Source organism: Populus trichocarpa, chromosome 8 (genome assembly GCF_000002775.5).
Source record: "Populus trichocarpa isolate Nisqually-1 chromosome 8, P.trichocarpa_v4.1, whole genome shotgun sequence".
In the NCBI taxonomy this organism is placed as follows: Eukaryota; Viridiplantae; Streptophyta; class Magnoliopsida; order Malpighiales; family Salicaceae; genus Populus; species Populus trichocarpa.
In genome coordinates, this window is record NC_037292.2 from 15653202 (window position 1) to 15677247 (window position 24046).

Here is a 24046-nt window from a genome sequence, read left to right on the forward strand (position 1 = left end):
ACCATGTGATCACGAGGTTCGCATCATTTGGTATCAGAGCTTGGCTCCATTAATTAGGTTATATCCTTCTGAAATTTTTGTTTCTTGTTGTTTCCGCAAAATTTCCTCAGTGTACAATTTCTTCTCCTTGATTTTGCAGAATAAAAAAAAAAATTGTTATTTCATTCTGGTACTGTCCAAAATATATCAGTAGCATTGAAAAAAAAAGAGAGAAAAGAAAAAAAATCATTCAAAAAACGATGTTTATTGGTTTTTGCCACAAAAAACTAAACAAGTGAAAATTGGATCAAATCAACTTGAAGATGATTCTCTAATTACTGTTGTCCTGAGCACACTTCATATTAATTTTGGGGTCAATTGGATATTATTTGCTTTGGTTTTCAATTTCAAGTCTTATTCATAACGTTTTTGCGTCAGTATATCAAACCTTATCATAAATTTCTCAAACTTTATATTCTGTCTATTTGGATTGATATCTTACTATATCTGAAATGTTAGCTCATAAATTTCTCAAACCTTATCATTTACTTTAGGTTCCAGATTCGGATATAACTCGTTGTAAACAAGTCTGTTTTGTGTCAACTCATGAAATTCGCTTTCTTTCTGGTGTTTTCATTTCTTGCAGTATAGTTTCAACATATCCATGTATTTGGGTGTCGTTTCATCATTTTGCATATAGCATTTATGTTTTTATTCTAGTCTTCAGTTTCGTTCATATTCCGGATAGATTCACTTGCTACTCGCTTGACTATCATCACACTTTCATTTTTCTTGTTTTCTGGTTTTTATTGCTTCTTGAGTCATATATATAGATATTTGGATTGCACTGCTAAATTGGTTCTATTTGGTGTTGGTTTCAGTTCTGCGAGAACCACCACAAGAAAATGACAAGAGTGTTTGAGTGAAACACGAGCGATGTGAGGATTTTTTTTTATCACTAACCAATTTTTGCAGGTACTATCTTGTCAAATCAAAACAACACACCACCCCCTCCCGATGTAGAGCTTAAATTTCAAATGCAAGCTATGACGAAGGTGGGAAAACATGGTAACGTGGCTGGAACATGTACCCAATACGTGAGAAAGGTTGGGGCTGAACCGAAATGAAACAATGGCTGATACGGTTCAGCCTTGTGATACGAACCAAGCAAGGTCACATTCGGATTTTGGCGTAATATTTTCTACCGTTCAGTTTTACGCTATTGAGCATAACTTCAAATCCAACCGTTGGATCGAGCTGAAACTTTACCAGAAGATTCCAGAGGTGTTTGTCTATGTTGGAGTACATTTTGAGGAGAATCCACCGTCGGAAAGGACTTGCAATATAGGTCCGAATAGGCTATATGAATTATGTTATTTGCTTCCTTTTGACTTGTAGACTTCCTATTTGGCAAGGATCCTTTTCTAACAAGGATGTGGGAGCTTGTTTTGGGAATTTTCTAGTTCCACAAGGATCTTTAATGAGCTGCAATATAATCTCCAAGTGTGGCACGGATTCATTAATGTTTCAGAATCCTTTTCTTATAAGGATTCCTTATTAATCCTAGCTACACAAGGAAAGAAGGGCTGGTGGTATTTAATGACAAGTTAGTTATTTTTATTATTTTCTTTCATGTTTGGGCTTAATTAATACTTTGTTTTCAGTTAGGATCCAAGGTTTGTTTGGATTAAGTTATGGGCTTCTCAGTTTTGGGTTTTGGGTCAGTTTTGAGTGGGCCTCATATAAGTCCATATAAGGGGTCCATCAGGGTTAACTTTTCAAGAACTAAATAGTTCTTGAAAAGTTAACCCTGATGGACCCCTTATATGGACTTATATGAGGCCCACTCAAAACTGACCCAAAACCCAAAACTGAGAAGCCCATAACTTAATCCAAACAAACCTTGGATCCTAACTGAAAACAAAGTATTAATTAAGCCCAAACAAGCCTTGAGCTATAGCTAACAAAATAAAACAAAGCCCATAATATTAAATCCATGTTCTGTCATGAGAAGAAGAGAAGGAAGTAAAATATTATAGAACTGATTCAAGGCTTATTTATAGCCTTCCATGCAGCCCCTTAATCCTAGAAACAAAAGGAAATGGTAGCCACCCATGTTGTTTCCAAGTTGTAGAAGGATTCTTTTGTTTCCTTTGTTGTCCTCGCCTCATGGCCCAAATAAGGTTATGTTGGACCCCTCTTGCACATGGATAAGATGTACTAGGGTCTCCTCTTGATACTCTAATGGACCTTTCAATTCTGTATGCGTTGTCATTGATTCTCTCTAAAACCTGAAATGGACCATCACCACGAGGCTGTAATTTTGATTTCCTTTGGTTAGGAAATCGTTCCTTACGCATGTGCACCCAAACCCAATCACCGGGTTGGAAAACAACCAGTTTACGTCCCTTATTTGCTTTAGAAGCGTAAAGTCTGTTCTTTTTCTCTATTTGCAGTCGAACTCCCTCATGGAGTTGTCTCACCATCTTTGCCTTCTTTTTTTTTTTTGGTAAGTTGACGTATGTATTAAAAGAAGAAGATACAAACATTATAAGGGGCATACCCCAGATTTACAATGATAACAGAAACATAAAACAACAAATGGCTACATGCTAGCCATCGACCGTAAAACTGATACCTCACTAGATTCGTTAGGAAAACCAATACAACCAGCTAACTAACAGATTGAGAATCTATGGTATTCACCCTCCAAGCTCGTTGGATCCTTGTGTTTTCATTTGTTGGTACGACATTCCTCATCAAATCAAGCTTATCACGAATGATACATTCGATTTGATTAAGGACCAAATTCGGAGTTCTAGACATTCCAGCAAAGATCCTTGCATTCTGTTCTTGCCATACATGATACACTGTAGCTGCAAAACTGAGTTTACGAGAAAAATTGACGAAACTCTTGCCATGCCAAGAGACAGTGGCCCATCGAATCCATTCATCCCAGCCTTTTGTCATTCTTGGAATGTCGCATCTGTCACAAACATCCCACCAGATCGCTTTAGTATAGGAGCATTCAAAGAACAAGTGGTTGTGATCCTCATTGTTGCGGAGACAGAGTGAGCATCTATTGGGACCATGTATACCAAACCGATGAAGTTTATCTTGAGTTGTGAGTTTCTGTTGGACAGCCATCCATAGAAGAAATGAATGTCTTGGAACAGCATTCTTGAAGCACACAATGTCATGCCATTCAACCATCTGACGATGACGTCTTAGTTGTTCCCAAGCTACTTTGACCGAGAATCTGTGATTTGGCGAATCCAACCAAACTAACTCATCCTTTTGCCCCATGTTAGGATTAGAATTGGAAGGAATAGCTTCTATAATGGGGTGCCAGCCAATAGCTTGGGTGGTAGGAGTTTTCCATTCTGAGTTCTGAACTTGCATCTTTGCCTTCTTTTCAGCATCTAAACTTACTTTTTCTTCAAAAGGCAAAGGAATTAAGTCCATAGGAGTCAGTGGATTAAAACCATAAACAACTTCAAATGGAGAAAAACCAGTGGTCGAATGCACAGTTCTATTATAAGCAAACTCAACAAAAAGCAAACATTCTTCCCAACTCTTTAAATTCTTTTGAATTATAGCACGTAAAAGTTGGGATAATGTTCTATTCACTACCTTAGTTTGTCCATCTGTTTGAGGATGACATGTTGTTTATGGTTGGGATAAAGTTGGGATAAAGTTGGGATAACATCACGATCTGACACTATACTCTTAGGAATGCCATGCAAACGTACAGTCTCCCTAAAAAACAAGTCTGCGATATGAGATGCATCATCCGTTTTATTGCATGCAATGAAATGCGCCATTTTAGAAAACCTATCAACCACAACAAAAATAGAGTCTCTACTTTTCTTTGACCTAGGTAAACCTAAAACATAGTCCATAGAGATATCTACCCAAGGTTCAGTAGGTACAGGTAATGGTGTATATAGCCCATGCGGTTGTACTCTAGATTTTGCCTTTCTACAAGCAATGCACTGTTCACAAATTCGTTGCACATCTCTTTTCATCTTTGGCCAATAAAAATGCTCATGCAATACATCCAAGGTTTTCGCAACCCCAAAGTGACCCATTAAACCACCCCCATGTGCTTCACGAACAAGCAATTCACGCAAAGAACTAGCAGGAACACACAATCTATTCTCTTTGAACAAATAACCATCCATCAAATAAAACTTACCAAAAGCTGAATGTCCACATGCATTATAAATTTCGGTAAAGTCAGAATCATTATCATACAATTCCTTCACATATTCAAAGCCTAGCAATCTAGTATTCATTGTGTGTAAAAGAACATACCTGCGTGAAAGTGCATCAGCTATGATGTTCTCTTTGCCTTGCTTATACTTGATTACGCAAGGAAAAGTTTCAATGAATTCAACCCATTTTGCATGCCTCCTATTCAACTTACCTTGTCCCTTCAGATGTTTCAAAGACTCATGATCCGAATGGATTACGAACTCTTTTGGCCACAAGTAATGTTGTCATGTCTCAGGTGCTCTTACCAATGCATAAAGTTCTTTGTCGTAAGTGGGATAGTTCAAGGTCGCTCCACTTAACTTCTCACTAAAATATGCAATAGGTCTCCGATCCTGCATCAAAACAGCACCTATTCCCATTCCAGATGCATCACATTCTATTTCAAATGCTTTCGTAAAGTCAGGTAAAGCCAAAACAGGTGCAGAACATAATTTATCTTTCAAAAGAACAAAAACCAATTCTTGTTCCTCCCCCCATTTAAACCCAACTGACTTTTTAACAACTTCATTCAAGGGTGCAGCTATTGTACTGAAATCTTTCACAAGACGCCTATAAAAACTAGCTAACCCATGAAAACTCCTTACCTCACTTACCGATTTGGGTGTAGGCCAATCCCGGATGGCCTTAACTTTCTTCTCATCCATCTCGATACCCTGTGCAGTTACAACATAGCCAAGAAACACAATTTTCTCCATGCAAAAGGCACACTTTTTAAGATTAGCATACAATTTCTCACTACGCAACACACTAAGTACATTACGCAAATGATCAAGATGCTCAGTTAAGTTCTTGTTATAGATCAGAATGTCATCAAAATACACAACCACAAACTTACCTATGAATGCACGCAACACATGATTCATTAAACGCATAAACGTACTAGGTGCATTTGTAAGTCCAAACGGCATTACTAACCATGCTTAGTCTTAAATGCTGTTTTCCACTCATCACCTTCTTTCATTCTAATTTGATGGTACCCACTTTTCAAGTCGATTTTAGAGAAAATACAGGATCCATGTAACTCATCTAACATGTCATCAAGCCTAGGAATGGGGTGTCTATACTTTACCGTTATGTTGTTGATGGCTCGGCAATCAACACACATCCTCCATGTTCCATTTTTCTTAGGCACAAGTAGCACGGGTACAGCACACGGGCTCATACTCTCACGAATATAGCCCTTTTCCATCAGCTCATCAAGTTGCCTTTGAAGCTCCTTCGTCTCCTCGGGATTGCTTCTATAGGCTGGTCGGTTAGGAATTGAAGCTCCGGGTACGAAATGAATCTGATGCTTTATCCCCCTCAATGGTGGTAATCCGCTAGGAGTATCGTCGGGGAACACATCATCAAACTCCTGCAACAAAGCAATAGCAACACTAGGCACAATATGATCAAGATCATTAGTATTAAAGTAAGCCTCTTTGTACACAAGTAAAATCATTGGTTTGTTAATGAAAAATGCAGATCTGACCTCACCCTCTCTAGCATAAAAATTGGGTTGTTTCTTTACTTTTTCCACACAATTCTCATCACCCTTACTGACTTTCTTCACTCCTCTTGTCTTACCTCCACTCTCGGCCAGATTTGGGAGTTTTTGAGTTGTGGTCGAATGGTTTGATTTGTTTGGAGTGTTGGCTGAATATTTGTTTGTGTTTGGATGGGTGGCCGAATGGGTTGTAGTGGTTTGAGTTCTAGTCGGATCTGATGGTCTTCTCTCCCCTTGTTCCTCACCTTGATTTTCTCTCCCCATTGCCTCATGCTCACTTTTTAGCTTTATTTGATCATCATACACCTGTTTGGGTGTAAGAGGTACAAGAGTGATGGTTTTACCATCTTTTACAATGGTATACCTATTTTTAACCCCATCATGAATTGCCTATCATATTTCCATGGTCTCCCCAACAAGATGTGACTTGCTTGCATTGGTACCACGTCGCACAGAACTTTATCAACATATTTCCTAATCGAAAATGGAACCACAACCTGTTTAGTCACTTTCACTTCATCACTATCATTCAGCCATTGCAATCTATATGGTTTAGCATGCTTAATAGTACACAAATTCAGTTTACTAACAAGGGTGGTACTACAAACATTAACACAGCTTCCACTATCTATAATTAAACCACACACCTTGCTTTGTACATAACAACGCGTATGAAAGATGTTCTCCCTTTGTTGATTAATTTCATCTTCCTTTACCTGAACCTGAAGTGTTCGTCTTATAACCAAGGACTCTCCAATCGGTAATGCTAACTCATCCCCATCACTATCCATGGTGGCATGCCTTCACAATCAGATGTGTCACTTTCAGATTCCATATCACCATTATCTCTAATCATCATGATTCTCTTGTTTGGACACTCTGAAGCATAATGTCCATGTCCTTGACACCTGAAACATTTAACATCACGGGTATGTTTAGGTTGAGTTTCAGATTTACCTTTGGCATCAGGAGGAACCTCAACTTTAGCCTTTGGTAGTTCAGTTCTAGAAGGAACAAAGGATCTTGGCCGGACAGTACCCTCTCTCTTTAGATTCGGCTTCCAAGATGATGAACAGCCCGAATTAAACGCTGGCCGAGCATGTCCCTTCCGAAGTTGTCTCTCCACCTTCGTAGCCATGTGAACCATGTCCTCTAGCTCCACATAGTGCTGTAGCTCAACGACATTGGCAATGTCCCGCTTCAACCCATTAAGAAACCTAGCCATGGTGGCTTCTCTATCCTCAACAACATTGGCCCGAATCATTGCTATCTCCATCTCTTTGTGATATTCATCTACTGTCTTATAACCTTGATTCAGACCTTGGAGCTTCAGATATAAGTCTCTGTAATAGTGGTTTGGCACAAATCATCTCCTCATTAAGACTTTCATCTCCCCCAAGTCTGAACGGGTCACTCCCCATTCCTCCTCCTACTGATTACAATTTGATCCCACCAAATCAATGCATACTCCGTAAACTCAATTATCACCAATTTCACCTTCTTTTGTTCAGAATAGCTATGGCAATCAAAAATCCAATCTACCTTTATCTGCCACTCCAAATAAGCCTCGGGATCGTTTTTACCTTGAAAGTTAGGAATTTTCAGTTTAATGGTGTCCAATTCCCCATCCATATCTTCATAAGTGCCCATGCCACGAAAATTCACATTCCTCCTAGCCCTGTTTGGTCCAGACCTGATTCCTTGGCCAGCAGATGCAAAATCATAGTCATCTTCACCCGCATCTGCGTTTTCATCAACAAACTCTTCAAAATCAGATCTGACATTCCGTACGGCCATACGGACCGTATTTCCTCGGCGATCAGCCCCACGATTCTGTTGCTTTATTGAATTCACCTCATCTTTCAGATCTTTGTACGTTCTAGACAATAGCTCAAGTTGCTGGCCTATGGCTCGTAATTGGAAAGCTACGTCAGCGTTTTGTGTAGCTGATTCGTTGTTTTCAGACATTCTTTGAATCTGCAAAATTTGGTTAGTAGCACAAAATATATCCTCACACCTCTCGTGTATCACACAAAAAAATCAAGGCTTTTCACTCTAATAAGCTCACAATGCCTTTTACCTCACAACTTGCTTTCTTTTAGTTCTTTAGGAACTGAAATCAACAAATCAAAGTCAGTAGACTTCGCAGCGCACTCTAATTATAATTTTCAGACTCAAGAATCAATAAATATACTAAAAACAAAGAAAAAAAAAACTACGATTACGATTTTGCAAGTAGCAATGCAAATTCGTACGAATTGTAGACGAAACGAAGACACGAAATAAAACAGAAGCGAATATTAGCAAAAACAGTTGCTTGACTCCTAGATAACCCAAATATAATAGAAACAAAAAGATTTGGACAAAACTAAACAGTAAGGATCACATTTTGAAACTTGACGCAAATCTAACCTGTTATGCAATTTTTACGTAACAGAATTGAAACCCAGACCAGAGGATCTCAAAATGACCTAAAATTAAATATTTAGTATTATAATACTAAAAAAACTACAAAAATCAATTCATAGGTCATTCTTTTATGTCTAGGTACCCAAACCCCTTGTATGATCAGTTTGCGGCAGAATTGAACCCCAATTAAAACCTCCAGAATCCGATATCAAAATAAGCCCAAATTTAATATATGGTGAGATATCATCCACAATACACAGAATATGAAGTTTCAATTTATTCTAAGGTATTTTGCTTATGGTTCACAAAGAGTAGTGTTTCTGCGGCAGAATTGACCTCGAATTAAAACCTCAAGCAAACAATATCAGAATAAGCCAAAATTTGACATATGATGCGATCTCACTCCCAATAGACTGAATATGAAGTTTCAATTGATTCCGAGGTGGTTCGCTTATGGTTCAACAAGAGTTGTGTTTCTGCGACAAAAATTGAATGATCCTTAAAATTTCAACTAATCCCTATCTCTCTTTCTTTTTAATATACTGAAATGATTAGAGACAGTAACAAGATGAAATATAACCTTTTTTTTTTTTTGCTTAGATGACGCAGACACGAAGAACAAGAAGATGGACGCAAACACTGAAAAACTTAAAGGAACACAAAAAAAACAAAAATAACAGAGGAGTGTGACACAATGGAAACCTGCCCCAAGGCACCAACACTATTGGATTGAGTAGAATGACGCCATGAAGCCAGTTAATCTTCGATAAGTCAGATTCAGTTCGTTCAAGAACTGAAGAATGCAAGAATCACTCACACGTTAAAACTGAAAAATTCAGAAGTAATTATCATCAAAGTTGCCGAAATTTTGGCCCAAATAAGGTTATGTTGGACCCCTCTTGCACATGGATAAGATGTACTATGGTCTCCTCTTGCTACTCTAATGGACCTTTCAATTCTGACTTGGTTGAAACATTCAAAACCAATGCATTCAATGCCTTTGTCTTGGACCGAGTCATTGGACCATTTGGAACATGTAACAGGTCCTTGCTAGTGTTTCTGGGCTGGTCCACATCAGGTTGAGATTTAGATTTACCTTTCCCATCCGTATGAGTATCCTTTTTGGCCTTAGGTGGTTTGGCCATCGCATAAGGCTTTGGTTGGACAGCCCCCTCTCTCTTCAAATTCGGCCTCCATGTTGAGGATGATGAAGCCGAATTGGTCTCAAAACGTGTACTGCCCCTTCTCTTTATTTGCCTCTCCACCTTCCTTGTCATATGGACCATGTCCTCCAATTCCACACAATGTTGTAATTCTCCTCTGGCCGAATTGGCCCCTAGTTCTATTCCCATAATCCTTTCGGTTTCTAGGCTGCTGAAAACCTTCCCGATGGCCTATGGCCTCATCCTCAAAACCACCATCACCAATATCATCAACGGCCTCCTCAAAATCCTCATAATCAGCCCACCTTGGCCTTTCGGCCCTACTGCCACCTTTTGCTTTCGGTTCAGCCCCAAGCTTCCTCCCATTTTAGGTGCTTGTACCAGCCTTGTTACCACGTTTCTCCACCCTATCAAGTCTGTCACACTCATTTCCCATCACAAAATTCATCCTTTCCATCATCTGCATCATGGCTTGCATTTGGAACGTAAGTTGTTCCTCGGGAGGGGGTGGTGTGTTGTTTTGATCTGACATGAACTAACCTGCAAAAATTGGTTAGTGGTAAGAAAATATCCTCACGTCGCACGTGTTTCGCTCAAACACTCTTAATATCCTCACACACTCGCACCTCTCGTCTCACCTTCTTGCGGAACTGAAACCAACACCAAATAGAACCAACTTAGCAGCCCAATCTAAATATGTATATATAACTCAAGAAGCAATAAATACAAAAACACAAGCAAAAAAAAATTGCGATGATAGTCTCGCGAGTAGCAAGCGAATCTATTCGAAATATAAACTGATGTTAACCTCGTGATCACATGGTCACGCAACCCACACGCAAAGACACCAATTCCCGGAAAGCCAAGTAAATCAGGTTTCATAGGAGTGTGACACAAAGATAACTTGTACCTAGGCACCAGCTGATACGATCCAGGAAAGGTCAAATTCGGATTTCAACGTAAAAAGTGCATCTATCCAAGTTTACGGAAACAGTCATAATTTTCAATTTGACTGTTGGATCGGGCTAAAAGTTTATAGGGTGGAGAAATGTGGTAACAAGGCTAGTACAAGCACCCAAGACGTGAGGAAGGTTGGGGCTGAACCAAAAGCAAATAGTGGCAATAGGGCCAAAACGCTAAGGTGGGCTGATTATGAGGATTTTGAGGAGGACGTTGATGATATTGGTGATGGTGGTTTTGAGGATGAGACCATAGGATATCGGGAAGGATTCGGCAGCTAAGACACTGAAGGGATTTTGGGAATAGAACTAGGGGCCAATTCAGCCGAAGGGGAAATTTCTGTAGTGTTGGGGGACATGATGATATAGATGGTGATTTGGATGCTATCAAACTAAAAATACCTTCTTTTCAAGGTAAAAACAATATTGAGACGTATTTGGAGTGGAAAAAAAGGTGGATTGAATTTTTTATTGCCATAACTATTCGGAGACGAAGAAGGTAAAATTGGCAGTCATTGAGTTCACAGATTACACATTGATTTGGTGGGATCAGAATATGATTAGTAGGAGAAGGAGTGGAGAGAGGCCGGTAGCGTCGTGGGAGGAGATGGAAGTGTTGATGAGAAGGCGATTTGTGCCTAACCACTACTCTAGAAATTTGTATTTGAAATTGCAGGCAAGGTTGTCAAAAATGTATTTTTGACACAACACGGAAAATACAAAATAAACTCCAATCGTAAAAACAGATCGTAAAATCATAAGAAATTTTTTTTCATATATTTAGCTCAAGAAACCCATAAATACATTAGGTGACCGTCATTATAAAGGACTTCAACATCATAGAGTAATTTTTGCCTACAACTTTCTAAACAAGTTCAAAATCAAAGCCCACTCAATCTTCCTATTCATTTTCCCAAACTAAAGAACTACTCTTAATCTCTTTCCTATGCATAAAGCCATCAAGAAAAAGCTTATAATTCTCAATCAAAAGCCTACATACATCACTCCTATAGCTTACAGATATATATAATTATACAAACCTCGTGATCACGTGGTCACGCAACTCACAATCAAGATTAACTTACCCAAAACACTAAACTGAAAAGCGCATAACTTGATCCAAACAAGCCTTGGATCCTAGCTCCAGAAACACCAGCAAAGATCCAATTACATGTTCCAAATGGTCCAATGACTCGGTCCAAGACAAAGGCATTGAAAGAGGCATTGAATGCATTGGTTTTGAAGGTTTCAACCAAGTCAGAATTAAAAGGTCCATTGGAGTATCAAGAGGAGGCCCTAGTACATCTTATCCATGTTCAAGAGGGGCCCAATTCAATTTTATTTGGGCCATAAGGTGAGGAAAACAAAGGAAACAAGAGAATCCTACTACAACTTGGAAACAACATGGGTGGCTACCTTTTCCTTTTGTTTTTAATTAAGGGGTTGCATGGAAGGCATTTTTTTTAGTGTTCCTTTAAGTTTTTCAGTGTTTGCTTTCATCATCTTGTTCTTTGTGTCTGCGTCATGTAAGCAAAAAAAAAAAAGGTTATATTTCATCTTATTACTGGCTCTAATTATATCAGTATATTAAAAAGAAAACAAGAAAGAGAGAGAGAGGGATTAGTTAAAAATTGAAGGATGATTCATTTTTTGCCGAGAAACACAACTATTGGTGAACTATATAAGCAAACCATCTCAGAATCAATTGAAACTTCATATTCAATCTATTGGGGGTAAGATCGCATTATATGTCAAATTTGGGCTTACACAATTTTTACGTAACATAATTGAAACTCAGACCAAACGATCTCAAAATGATGTCAAATTCAATATTTAGTATTTTAATACTAAAAAAATAACAAAACTCAATTTATAGGTAGTTCTCTTATGTTTACGTACCCAAACTCCTTGTATGATCAGTTTGCGGCAGAATTGAACCTCCAATTAAAACCTCCAGAAACTGATATCAAAATAAGCCCAAATTTAATATATGGTGTTATCTCATCCCCAATACATAGAATATGAAGTTTTAATTGATTCTAAGATGGTTTGTTTATTTTTTTGTTTTTATCAAAATGTAAGTATATTTAAAGATCAAAATAAAAGAAGCTGGGGACCAGCAAGTTCATGTACAGAGATATACAAAAGGGAACAGGCTCCTTGACAAAATAATTACATCAAGCTCATCTAAAAAGGAGCTACAAACCAAAAGAGGATGGTGGTTTGTTTATTGTTCACTAAGAGTAGTGTTTCTGCGGCAGAATTAACCTCGAATGATTGTATTGGGCCCCCCTGCACATGGAAAAGATGTACTAGGGCCTCCTCTAGATACTCTAATGGACCTTTCAATTCTAACTTGGTTGAAATCTTCAAAACCAATGCATTCAATGCCTTTATCTTGGACCAAGTCATTGGACCATTTGGAACATGTAATGGGTCCTTGCTCGTGTTTCTGGACTGTTCCACATCATATAATCAGTGTAGTGTTCACATGCAAGAATATACATAAAAATTGCAACACAACATAACAACATGACTTGGCAACGAAAATATATGATTGTGAACAAAGGGAGAGGGATCTGCTTCAAACTTGCAGCGCAACTCAGATAATCTCAAATTTATTAGTTATAAAAAAATACTAATCCTGGAGTTATAATTCAAAAGCTCCATAAGTCCATATAAAAAAAAAAACCCTCAAAGTTGCTGATTGCAGATCACTCACCGGTAGGTTGCAATTTGCATATATAATTCTTTTCCACCCAAATTGATTGATTTGATTCCAGGAGTACAAGTAAGTGGAAATTTGGATTTTGAAGAATAGTTAAAAAAAGAGAAAGTACTGAAGGTGGAGAGTTGTTTTGAATTTGGAAGTTTTGAACACTAGAAGTGGAAGCACTTGGAGTAAAAGAGGCTAGGATGCTAGGTTTTTGTCATTTTGGTACAATTGCTACAGTATATAATATATTCCTTGTAAACTCGTGAAACTAGATTTAAAATCATGATTTCACCGATTTCAACCGATTTTAATACGATTTTACCATTTTCGAGTTTTAAAGCCGATTTAACATGATAACATATATTGACCCATAAAATCGTACGATTACGAGTCAACTCGTGTTTTAATAACCTTGATTGTAGGATTTGAATCAGGGTTCTAGGTCTGTGGATGAGTATTTCAAGAAGATGGAGATCGCAATGATTCAGGCCAATATGATTGAGGATAGGGAAGCTATTACGACTAGATTTCTAAATTGGATGAACAACATTGCGAATGTTCTAGAATTACAACATTGTGTGGAATTGGAGGACATGGTCCATATGGCAACGAAGGTGGAGAGGCAAATAACGAGAAAGGGTAGTACACGTTTTTAGACCAATTTGACTTCATTTTCCTCAACATGGAGGCCGGATCTAAAGAGCGCGGTGGTTGTCCAACCAAAGTCTTATGCAAAGGCCAAACCACCTAAGGCCAAAAAGGATGTTCATACGAATGGGAAAGGTAAATCTGAATCTCAACCTACTTGTGATGGAGATATTAAATGTTTTAAGTGTTTAAGAAAGGGGCACTTTGCATCTTAGTGTCCAAAGCAAAGAATTACGCTTACAAGAGACAATAGGGAGGTTGAGTCTAAAAATGACAAATCTAAAAGTGAAGAGATGCCACCTTTGGTGCATTACAGTGATGAGGAGATTGCATATCCTGTTGAGGGGGAAGCCTTGGTTATAAGGCGTGCACTGATCATGCAAATCAAAGAAGATGATGTAAATCACACTAGATGCCACATCCAAAACAAGGTATGTAGTATGATAATCGATGGAGGTAGTTATTCTAATGTAGATACTCTTGTGAAGAAATTGATCCTGGATGAAAAACAAAGTATTAATTAAGACAAAACAAGAAAGAAAATAAAAAAAAATAACTAGTCTTGCATTAAATACCATTAGCCCTTCTTTCCTTGTGTAGTTAGGATGAATATGGAGTCCTTATAAGAAAAGGATTTTGGATCGTTAATGAATCCTTCCATACTTGGAGATTATATTGCAGCTCATTAAAGATCCTTGTGTAACTAGAAAATTCCCAAAACAAGCTGCCACATCCTTGTAGGAAAAGGATCCGTGCCAAATAAAAAGTCCATAAGTAATATTCCTCAATAGCTGCCTAAAATTTGATTACATTAGTTTAAATAGTTCTTGAAAAATTAACCCTAATGGACCCTATATGTGGACTTATATGATGTCCACTCAAAACTAACCCAAAAACCCTAAACTGAAAAGCCCATAACCTGATCTAAACATGTCTTGGATCCTCGCTGAAAAACAAAGTATTAATTAAGACCAAACATGAAAGAAAATAATAAAAATAACTAATCTTGCATTAAATACCATTAGGCCTTCTTTCCTTGTGTAGTTAGGATGAATATTGAATCCTTATAAGAAAAGGATTCTGGAACATTAATGAATCCTTCCGTACTTGGAGATTATATTGCAGCTCATTAAAGATCCTTGTGTAACTAGGAAATTCCCAAAACAAGCTGCCACATCCTTGTAGGAAAATGATCGTTGCCAAATAAAAAGTCCACAAGTAATATTCCTCAATAGCTGCCTTGATCGCATTGGTTTAAATAGTTCTTGAAAAATTAACCCTAACGGACCCTATATGTGGACTTATATGAGGTCCACTCAAAACTAGCCCAAAAACCCTAAACTTAAAAGCCCATAACCTGATCTAAACAAGTCTTGGATCCTACCTGAAAAACAAAGTATTAATTAAGACCAAACAAGAAAGAAAATAATAAAAATAACTAATCTTGCATTAAATACCATTAGCCCTTCTTTCCTTGTGTAGTTAGGATGAATATGGAATCCTTATAAGAAAAGGATTCTGGAACATTAATGAATCCTTCCATACTTGGAGATTATATTGCAGATCATTAAAGATCCTTGTGGAAATAGGAAATTCCCAAAAGAAGCTGCCACATCGTTGTAGGAAAAGGATCCTTGCCAAAAAAAAAGTCCACAAGTAATATTCCTCAATAGCTGCAGAAAATTTGATTACAGTAGTTTAAATAGTTCTTGAAAAATTAATCCTAATGGAGCCTATATATGGACTTATATGAGGTCCACTCAAAATTTGAACAAAAACCCTAAACTGAAAAGCCCATAACCTGATCTAAACAAGTCTTGGATAGCTGAAAAACAACATATTAATTAAGACCAAACATGAAAGAAAATAATAAAAATAACTAATCTTGCATTAAATACCATTAGTCCTTCTTTCCTTGTGTAGTTAGGATGAATATTGAATCCTTATAAGAAAAGGATTCTGGAACATTAATGAATCCTTCCATACTTGGAGATTATATTGCAGCTCCTTAAAGATCCTTGTGTAACTAGGAAATTCCCAAAACAAGCTTCCACATCCTTGTAGGAAAAGGATCATTGCCAAATAGAAAGTCCACAAGTAATATTCCTCAATAGCTGCCGAAAATTTGATTACATTAGTTTTAATAGTTCCTGAAAAATTAACCCTAATGGACCCTATATGTGAACTTATATGAGGTCCACTCAAAACTGGCCCAAAAACCCTAAACTTAAAAGCCCATAACCTGATCTAAGCAAGTCTTGGATCCTACCTGAAAAACAAAGTATTAATTAAGACCAAACAAGAAAGAAAATAATAAAAATAACTAATCTTGCATTAAATACCATTAGCCCTTCTTTCCTTGTGTAGTTAGGATGAATATGGAATCCTTATAAGAAAAGGATTCTGGAACATTAATGAATCCTTCCATACTTGGAGATTATATTGCAGCTCATTAAAGATCCTTGTGTAACTAGGAAATTCCCAAAACAAGCTGCCACATCCTTGTAGGAAAATGATCCGTGCCAAATAGAAAGTCCTGAAGTAATATTCCTCAATAGCTGCCTAAAATTTGATTCCATTAGTTTAAATAGTTCTTGAAAAATTAACCCTTATGGACCCTATATGTGGACTTATATGATGTCCACTCAAAACTAGACCAAAAACCCTAAACTTAAAAGCCCATAACCTGATCTAAACAAGTCTTGGATCCTACCTGAAAAACAAAGTATTAATTAAGACCAAACAAGAAAGAAAATAATAAAAATAACTAATCTTGCATTAAATACCATTAGCCCTTCTTTCCTTGTGTAGTTAGGATGAATATGGAATCCTTATAAGAAAAGGATTCTGGAACATTAATGAATCCTTCCATACTTGGAGATTATATTGCAGATCATTAAAGATCCTTGTGGAAATAGGAAATTCCCAAAAGAAGCTGCCACATCGTTGTAGGAAAAGGATCCTTGCCAAATAGAAAGTCCACAAGTAATATTCCTCAATAGCTGCCGAAAATTTGATTACATTAGTTTTAATAGGTCCTGAAAAATTAACCCTAATGGACCCTATATGTGAACTTATATGAGGTCCACTTAAAACTGGCCCAAAAACCATTAACTGAAAAGCCCATAACCTGATCTAAACAAGTCTTGGATCCTCCCTGAAAAACAAAGTATTAATTAAGACCAAACAAGAAAGAAAATAATAAAAATAACTAATCTTGCATTAAATACCATTAGCCCTTCTTTCCTTGTGTAGTTAGGATGAATATGGAATCCTTATAAGAAAAGAATTCTGGAACATTAATGAATCCTTCCATACTTGGAGATTATATTGCATCTCATTAAAGATCCTTCTGTAACTAGGAAATTCCCAAAACAAGCTGCCACATCCTTGTAGGAAAAGGATCCGTGCCAAATAGAAAGTCCTGAAGTAATATTCCTCAATAGCTGCCTAAAATTTGATTCCATTAGTTTAAATAGTTCTTGAAAATTTAACCCTTATGGACCCTATATGTGGACTTATATGATGTCCACTCAAAACTAGCCCAAAAACCCTAAACTTAAAAGCCCATAACCTGATCTAAACAAGTCTTGGATCCTACCTGAAAAACAAAGTATTAATTAAGACCAAACATGAAAGAAAATAATAAAAATAACTAATCTTGCATTAAATACCATTAGCCCTTCTTTCCTTGTGTAGTTAGGATGAATATGGAATCCTTATAAGAAAAGGATTCTGGAACATTAATGAATCCTTCCATACTTGGAGATTATATTGCAGCTCCTTAAAGATCCTTGTGTAACTAGGAAATTCCCAAAAGAAGCTGCCACATCCTTGTAGGAAAAGGATCATTGCCAAATAGAAAGTCCACAAGTAATATTCCTCAATAGCTGCCGAAAATTTGATTACATTAGTTTTAATAGTTCCTGAAAAATTAACCCTAATGGACCCTATATGTGAACTTATATGAGGTCCACTTAAAACTGGCCCAAAAACCATTAACTGAAAAGCCCATAACCTGATCTAAACAAGTCTTGGATCCTCCCTGAAAAACAAAGTATTAATTAAGACCAAACAAGAAAGAAAATAATAAAAATAACTAATCTTGCATTAAATACCATTAGCCCTTCTTTCCTTGTGTAGTTAGGATGAATATGGAATCCTTATAAGAAAAGGATTCTGGAACATTAATGAATCCTTCCATACTTGGAGATTATATTGCAACTCATTAAAGATCCTTGTGTAACTAGGAAATTCCCAAAACAAGCTGCCACATCGTTGTAGGAAAAGGATCCGTGCCAAATAGAAAGTCCTGAAGTAATATTCCTCAATAGCTGCCTAAAATTTGATTCCATTAGTTTAAATAGTTCTTGAAAAGTTAACCCTTATGGACCCTATATGTGGACTTATATGATGTCCACTCAAAACTAGCCCAAAAACCCTAAACTTAAAAGCCCATAACCTGATCTAAACATGTCTTGGATCCTACCTGAAAAACAAAGTATTAATTAAGACCAAACACGAAAGAAAATAATAAAAATAAATAATCTTGCATTAAATACCATTAGCCCTTCTTTCCTTGTGTAGTTAGGATGAATATGGAATCCTTATAAGAAAAGGATTCTGGAACATTAATGAATCCTTCCATACTTGGAGATTATATTGCAGCTCCTTAAAGATCCTTGTGTAACTAGGAAATTCCCAAAACAAGTTGCCACATCGTTGTAGGAAAAAGATCATTGCCAAATAGAAAGTCCACAAGTAATATTCCTCAATAGCTGCCGAAAATTTGATTACATTAGTTTAAATAGTTCTTGAAAAATTAACCCTAATGGACCCTATATGTGGACTTATATGAGGTCCACTCAAAACTGGCCCAAAAACCCTAAACTGAAAAGCCCATAACCTGATCTAAACAAGTCTTGGATCCTACCTGAAAAACAAAGTATTAATTAAGACCAAACATGAAAGAAAATAATAAAAATAACTAATCTTGCATTAAATACTATTAGCCCTTCTTTCCTTGTGTAGTTAGGATGAATATGGAATCCTTATAAGAAAAGGATTCTGGAACATTAATGAATCCTTCCATACTTGGAGATTATATTGCAGATCATTAAAGATCCTTGTGTAACTAGGAAATTCCCAAAACAAGCTGCCACATCCTTGTAGGAAAAGGATTCGTGCCAAATAGAAAGTCCTGAAGTAATATTCCTCAATAGCTGCCTAAAATTTGATTCCATTAGTTTAAATAGTTCTTGAAAAATTAACCCTTATGGACCCTATATGTGGACTTATATGATGTGCACTCAAAACTAGCCCAAAAACCCTAAACTGAAAAGCCCATAACCTGATCTAAACAAGTCTTGGATCCTCGCTGAAAAACAAAGTATTAATTAAGACCAAACATGAAAGAAAATAATAAAAATAACTAATCTTGCATTAAATACCATTAGGCCTTCTTTCCTTGTGTAGTTAGGATGAATATTGAATCCTTATAAGAAAAGGATTCTGGAACATTAATGAATCCTTCCATACTTGGAGATTATATTGCAGCTCATTAAATATCCTTGTGGAACTAGAAAATTCCCAAAACAAGCTGCCACATCATTGTTGGAAAAGCATCTTTGCCAAATAGAAAGTCCACAAGTAATATTCCTCAATAGCTGCTGAAAATTTGATCGCATTGGTTTAAATAGTTCTTGAAAATTTAACCCTAATGGACCCTATATGTGGACTTATATGAGGTCCACTCAAAACTAGCCCAAACACCCTAAAGTGAAATGCCCATAACCTGATCTAAACAAGTCTTGGATCCTAGCTGAAAAACAATGTATTAATTAAGACCAAACATGAAAGAAAATAATAAAAATAACTAATCTTGCATTAAATACCTTTAGTCCTTCTTTCCTTGTGTAGTTAGGATGAATACGGAATCCTTATAAAAAAAGGATTCTGGAACATTAATGAATCCTTCCATACTTGGAGATTATATTGCAGCTCATTAAAGATCCTTGTGGAAATAGAAAATTCCCAAAACAAGCTGCCACATTCTTGTAGGAAAAGGATTCTTGCCAAATAGAAAGTCCACAAGTCAAAAGGAAGTAAATAACAAAATTCATACAGACTGTTCTGACCTATCGCAAGTCCTTCCAAACTTTGATTCACCTTAAACCTTACCCCAACATAGAACAATACCTCTGATATCTCCAGGTCAAGTTTCTGCTCGATCCAACGATTGGATTTAGAGTTATGCTCAAAAGTGTAAAATTGAACAATAAAAAATTTTACGATAAAATCCAAATCTGACCTTACTTGTATCGTTCCCTCTCTCTTCAATATGATTCATCCTCGAATCACCAACCGGTTTAATGGACAATTCCTTAGCCTCTTGGTGAAGCCTTTGGAGTTCTTTTCTTGCACGTAATTATTGCCTGCAACAACATTGTATGAGTGTAGTAGTTGATAGTAATTTCAAATAAACACGTCTTGTCATCCACTTACATGTATATTTTTGAATGATAACTATTGATGTCCTTTTTCATTTTTCATTCTTTTGGCACTGAATTGAAGCTCTCCATTCTTCACGTTCTTTATTAATTTCTTTATAAACTTTTGCAAGTCGTTTTGCATCGCGCTCTGTATCTAACCTCATATAAGTATTATGATCATAAATATTTAAAACTAGTAACCTATGTTTCTCTTCCTTACTCATATTGAATCTCCTCCGATCAGTCCCAATAATCTGTTGCTTCATCGAATTCATATAATCTTTCAGCTTCTTCACCTTCGAATAGCTACGACAATCGAAAACTTAATCCCACTCCAAATACATCTCCTTGTCGTTTTTACCATGAGAGTTAGGAATTTTAAGTTTAATTGAGTCCAAGTCCAAGTCCTCGTCCACATCTTTATAATTCCCCAAGCAACGAAAATTCACATTCCTCGTCGCCCTATTGGGTCCAGACCTCATTCCTTGGCCAGCAGATGCAAAATAATAGTCATCTCCACCCGTATCTGCGTTTTCATCAACAAACTCCTCAAAATCAGATCTGATATTCTGTATGACCCTACAGACTGTATTTCCTCGGCGATCAGCCTCACTATTCTGTTGCTTTATTGAATGCACCTCATCTTTTCAGATCCTTGTATGTCCTAGACAAGAGCTTGAGTTGCTGGCCTATAGCTCGCAAGTTGAAAGCAACATTAGTGTTTTTTGTCACTGATTCATTGTTTTCAGACATTCTTTGAATCTGTAAAATTTGGTTAGTAGCACAAAATCCTCAAACCTCTCATGTTTCACACAAAAATCAAGGTTTTTCACTGTAATATGCTCACTACACCTTTTACCTCACAACTTGTTTCCTTTTGGTTTTTTAGGAATTGAAATCAGCAAATCAAAGTTAGTAGCCTTCACAGCACAATCCAATTATAATTTTTAGACTCAAGAATCAATAAATATACTGGAAAAAAAAAAGCAAAACAAAACTACGATTACGATTTCGCGAGTAACAATGCAAATTCATACGAATTGTGGACGAAACGAAGACACGAAATAAAATAGAAGTGAATACTAGTGAAAACAATTACTTGACTCCTAAATAACCCGATTATTATAGACACAAAAGATTTGTACAAAAATAAACAGTAAGGAACACGTTCTGAAACTTACACAAATCTGACCTGTTATGCAATTTTTACGTAACAAAATTGGAACTCAGACTAAACGATCTCGAAATGACCTCAATTTTAATATTTAGTATTCTGATACCAAAAAAACAACAAATCCTTATTTATAGGTCGTTCTCTTATGTCTAAGTACCCAAACCCCTTGTATGATCAGTTTGCGGCAGAATTAAACCTCGAATTAAAATCTCAAGCAACCGATATCAAAATAAGCCCAAATTTAATATATGATGTGATCTCACACATAATATAGAGTTTCAATAGATACTGAGGTGGTTTACCCATGGTTCACTAAGAATTGTGTTTCTGTGGCAAAATTTAACCTCGAATTAAAGAAGCAAATGATATCAAAATAAGCCTAAATTTAATAGGTGGTCTGATCCCACACCCATTAGACAGAATACAGAGTTTGAATTGATTCTAAGGTGGTTTGGTTATGGTTCACTAATAGTTGTGTTTCTGCGACAGAATTGAATCATCCTTCAAATTTCGTCTAATCTCTCTCTTTTTTGTATGTCACTAATATGATTAGAGATAGCAACAAGATGAAATATAACACTTTTCTTTTGCTTAGACGACACACAAGGAACAATAAGATGAATGACACAAACACTAAAAAACTTAAAGGATATGACCTTCTTTCGGAGCCTAGCTCTAATACCAATTGATGTGAACCTCATGATCACGTGGTCAGCCACCTACAATTAAGATTGAGATCTAATCCTAGAAAGCCAAAATATGTCTAATAGAAGTGTGATTCAATGGAAACCTGCCCTAGGGCCCCAACATTATTGGAATGAGTAGAATGATGCCACGAAGCCAGTTAACTTTTGATAAGTCAGATTCAATTCATTCAAGAACTAAAGCATGCAAGAATCACTCTCACACGTTAAAACTGAAAAAATCAGAAGTAATATTCATCAATGGTTGCCAAAATTTTGGTTACATGAGTTTAAATAGTTCTTGAAAAATTAACCCTAATGGACCCCTTATGTGGACTTATATGAGGTCCACTCAAAACTAGCCCAAAAACCCTAAACTGAAAAGCCCATAACCTGATCCAAACAAGTCTTGGATCCTCGCTGAAAAACAAAATATTAATTAAGAACAAATATGAAAGAAAATAATAAAAATAACTAATTTTGCATTAAATACCACTAGCCTTTCTTTCCTTGTGTAGTTAGGATGAATATGGAATCCTTATAAGAAAAGGATTCTGAAACATTAATGAATCATTTCCACACTTGGAGATTATATTACAGCGCATTAAAGATCCTTGTGGAACTAGAAAATTCCCAAAACAAGCTGTCACATCCTTTTTTTTTGGGTAAGTTGACGTATGTATTAAAAGAAGAAGATACAAACATTATAAGGGGCATACCCCAGATTTACAATGATAACAGAAACATAAAACAATAGATGGCTACAGGCTAGCCACCGACCGTAAAACTGAAACCTCACTAGATTCGTTAGGAAAACCAATACAACCAGCTAACTAACAGATTGAGAATCTATGGTATTCACCCTCCAAGCTCGTTGGATCCTTGTGTTTTCATTTGTTGGTACGACATTCCTCATCAAATCAAGCTTATCACGAATGATACATTCGATTTGATTAAGGACCAAATTCGGAGTTCTAGACATTCCAGCAAAGATCCTTGCATTCCGTTCTTGCCATACATGATACACTGTAGCTGCAAAACTCAGTTTACGAGAAAAATTGACGAAACTCTTGCCATGCCAAGAGACAGTGGCCCATCGAATCCATTCATCCCAGCCTTTTGTCATTCTTGGAATGTCGCATCTGTCACAAACATCCCACCAGATCGCTTTAGTATAGGAGCATTCAAAGAACAAGTGGTTGTGATCCTCATTGTTGCGGAGACAGAGTGAGCATCTATTGGGACCATGTATACCAAACCGATGAAGTTTATCTTGAGTTGTGAGTTTCTGTTGGACAGCCATCCATAGAAGAAATGAATGTCTTGGAACAGCATTCTTGAACCACACAATGTCATGCCATTCAACCATCTGACGATGACGTCTTAGTTGTTCCCAAGCTACTTTGACCGAGAATCTGTGATTTGGCGAATCCAACCAAACTAACTCATCCTTTTGCCCCATCTTAGGATTAGAATTGGAAGGAATAGCTTCTATAATGGGGTGCCAGCCAATAGCTTGGGTGGTAGGAGTTTTCCATTCTGAGTTCTGAATTAGCACATTCACTTTCGCGTTCTTGGCCATACCTGAATCATAGATGAATCTTTCCCCGTAAGAATCCGCGAGTGGGCTGTGAGGATGCCAATTATCAAACCATAGAGAGGTTGTCATTCCATCTCCTATGATGTACTTCATCTTCGGCCATGCTAAGGATCTGAGCTTTAGAATCTTTCCCCAAGCCCAAGAGCAATTCTGTGGCGTCTTGATTGTCCAGAAATTCCTACCTCGCAACAGATTGGATCTGATCCAAGTAGACCATATTGAGCCATCTGAGTCATTGCACAGGTTCCAAATGTGTTTCAACAAAGCAATCTTGTTCCATTCTGTTATGCTTTTTATTCCTAGCCCCCCCTCCTTTTTTGGAAGACATACCTGATCCCAAGCCACTTTAGCCCCAGTAGTTCTCATATCTGAACCTGACCAAAGAAAGGATTTCATAATTTGCTCCACATTTTTAATTACTTGCCCAGGTAAGAGAAAGAGAGATGCCCAATAGACCTGT